At 37.3% G+C, this 2,946-nt stretch overlaps 1 long non-coding RNA gene across 1 annotated transcript; it reads right to left on the reverse strand.

Moving 5' to 3' along the window:
- Positions 1–1,648: 1,648 nt before the first annotated feature.
- LOC121540667 lies at positions 1,649–2,466 on the reverse strand. Its single transcript, XR_006661350.1, has 3 exons — positions 2,422–2,466; positions 2,189–2,267; positions 1,649–2,096 (listed from the first exon to the last, which is right to left on the reverse strand). It is a non-coding gene; the product is annotated as an uncharacterized LOC121540667 (long non-coding RNA).
- Between the last annotated feature and the right edge of the window lie 480 nt (positions 2,467–2,946).

Consider the following 2,946-nt stretch of genomic DNA (forward strand, 5'->3'; position numbering starts at 1 on the left):
GGTGTCTTTTGGGTGCTGACTCCACAGGTTATTATGATAGCAACTTATGCCTGGCAACAGTGTGCAATAAATGGAGAAGAGGAGTTGGGACCAACCCCTGCGCCAACGGATTGGCTAAACCACACTCAGTCCTTTACTCTGATTGGCCAACAGAAGAGGTGGGAACTATCTGTCAGAGTATTTGAGAAAATAACCTGTAAACAGTTTTTTAGTTCTCTGAGTGCCCTGCGTGGTATTTCAGTGGACCCGTATATACGAACCTTCATACTTATCATACATACATTTTGCATATAATAAATTAAGCTTGGATTGAAGATCTCTTGATTCTTATTCCAATACCAGATTTGAATTACGCAATTTCTAACAATAGCCAGAGGCAACCTAGGCTACACTGCAATTAACACTATACTTATTATACACGCTATGTTCTACAGTGCTGATTCTAAGAACAGGGTTAATTCCCATAAAGTATTAGTATCTCTGTCTCTATCACATACATGCATGGCCAAGGAAGATAGGTTGCAGAAACAGATACAAATATAGAGCGATAAGGCGCAAGGGGGACAGGGAAGAGAATAAACAGTGAGAGGGAAAGAATTGGTGAGTACGCTCTGTCCTGCAAATACCAGAGCACATCAGCGCCGGAGCTACATCTAGTTTGATGTAAGGAAGTAGCCTACTCGATTGCCTATCCAGGGGCCTTGTATGTGATCAGACCTGTTGAAGGTGGGGTTCGTGTGTGAATGTGAGTATGAAAGTGTGAGTATGTATAGCTGTAAGTATGAGAACGTATCATTGTAAACTAGGGGTGTAACGATTCGTTTTAACAACGATTCGATTTGTATCACGATTCGTGGTTGTCGATACGATTCAAGGACGATATTGGTTCATTTAGAATGATACAATCCGAAACGATTCAGTGACTTGAAATCGATTCAGTAACCTTTTAGCCAAAAATTCAACCAGTGTGACTGAAATAAATACCTGGATACTGGACAGTGCAGGTGAAGTTTCCTAGATTCCTGTTTCTTGTAATGGAATCAGGTATCAATTAATTATGAATATAAATAAACAAGTAAACAACAATGAATGGCAAATGCATTCACATTTTATTTGAATAAAGTGCAAACAACACTTTAGGTTGAATTAACAGGAAGTTAAAATTGTCTGATCTCATTTTCAATATTCAATACATTTTCAATAAAAGTACAGTAAGTGCAACCAACATTTCAACAGTAGGTTTACCTGCTACTTCTGCTTTTGTTTTTCAACATAAAAATATTACAATATTAATATCAAAAATAAAGTGCAACCAACATCTCTTCAGGTTGAATTAACAGTAGGTTTACCTGCTACTTCTGCTTTTGTTTTTCAACATAAAAATATTACAATATTAATATCAAAAATAAAGTGCAACCAACATCTCTTCAGGTTGAATAAAGAGTAGGTTTACCTGCTACTTCTGATTTTGTTTTTCAACATTACAATACAAATACAGTATTAATATAAAAAATAAAGTGCAACCAACATCTCTTCAGGTTGAATTAACAGTAGGTTTACCTACTACTTCTGCTTTTGTTTTTCAACATTACAATACCAATACAGTATTAATATCAAAAATAAAGTGCAACCAACATTTCTTCAGGTTGAATGAGCAGTGGATGAACCTGCTACTACTCTCATTTTAATAAACAAACAATATTCAACAAAAGATCAAGTGTAACCTACTAGGCTACTCTTCAATGACTACAGATTTTTTTTCAAAAATATCAACTGATCAACATGATCTGGCTGCAGAACACTTCTCTGTGCGTTCACTATGTCGCCAGCAGTACTAAAAACTTGTTCTGCTGGCACACTGGTGCCTGGAATGCACAGGTACCGTTTAGCAAGGGTGGAAAGTACAGGTAGCTCTTTCTCCTGAGATCTCCACCACTTCATGGCATTTTCAGTCAAAGGCAACGCATCTTTTGCTCGGTACTTTAACACCTCTGCTCTGGCTGTCTCGCTTGTGGATTTTCTTTCTCTTTGGGTGAAGGAATCGCCAAACAGCGCATCTAAGGCTTTCTTCTTACAAGGAGGTGACTCATTTGGAGCTACAATATAAGAAATATATTTCAAAATATAGTCATGTTTCTCATTAATACAAAACAACAACAATCTTTTATTGGTATCACATGAAACACACCTGTGGTCTCTTCATTGAATCCTGACAGCTTTGTGCTTGAGCTTCCCTCGTCTTCCTCCTGATTTCCCATTGCTTGCATCTATTGATGTAAGAATGTGTGAACTGTTCAAATTTCTGCTCTGTAATACTGCACACATAAATTTAGAGGAAGATAAAGAACAGATTAGATTTGAGAGAGGACAAATGAAAGGGGAGAAGAGAAAAGAGCAGAGGAAAGAGGAGAGAAGAGTTACCTGGTGGGACACTACTGCCTCAAAAACCAGTTTTGTGTAGACCTGTTCTCTGTCCTCTTTTTCCAGGTAAGGCAGTTCTTTAAATCGGCTGGGTCCAACGCTGATGCTGTTTAAAGAACAAGAATATTGCATTCATTGCATTATTAAATTAAGTTGACCTGAAATTGCAAGTGATGACCACCTCCTCATACACAAAATAATCAGAAGATTAAACTTTAGTATGTTTAAAAGAAATGTGGCACAGTGATGATGTAAAGCCACCATGAACTAAGAATTGTATTGCAGATATCTTGTTTACTTTTCCATATGAAAAAACAACTCAAATTCAAACTTGAAAACGCAAAGGTGTGGCATTTTACAAATTAATACAGTCTAATAACCTAAAATATTAACCAAGTTGATTTTAATTAAGACTCCAAATTAATTACCTATGTTGAGAGCATCTTGGGTGCCTCTGTAGCGTGTGGAGAGGTCACTGGCCATCACCCTCTTAATCTCTGCAACCAGGGTTGAGTCGTCTTCGCA

Source organism: Coregonus clupeaformis, chromosome 8, assembly GCF_020615455.1.
Source record: "Coregonus clupeaformis isolate EN_2021a chromosome 8, ASM2061545v1, whole genome shotgun sequence".
In the NCBI taxonomy this organism is placed as follows: domain Eukaryota; kingdom Metazoa; phylum Chordata; class Actinopteri; order Salmoniformes; family Salmonidae; genus Coregonus; species Coregonus clupeaformis.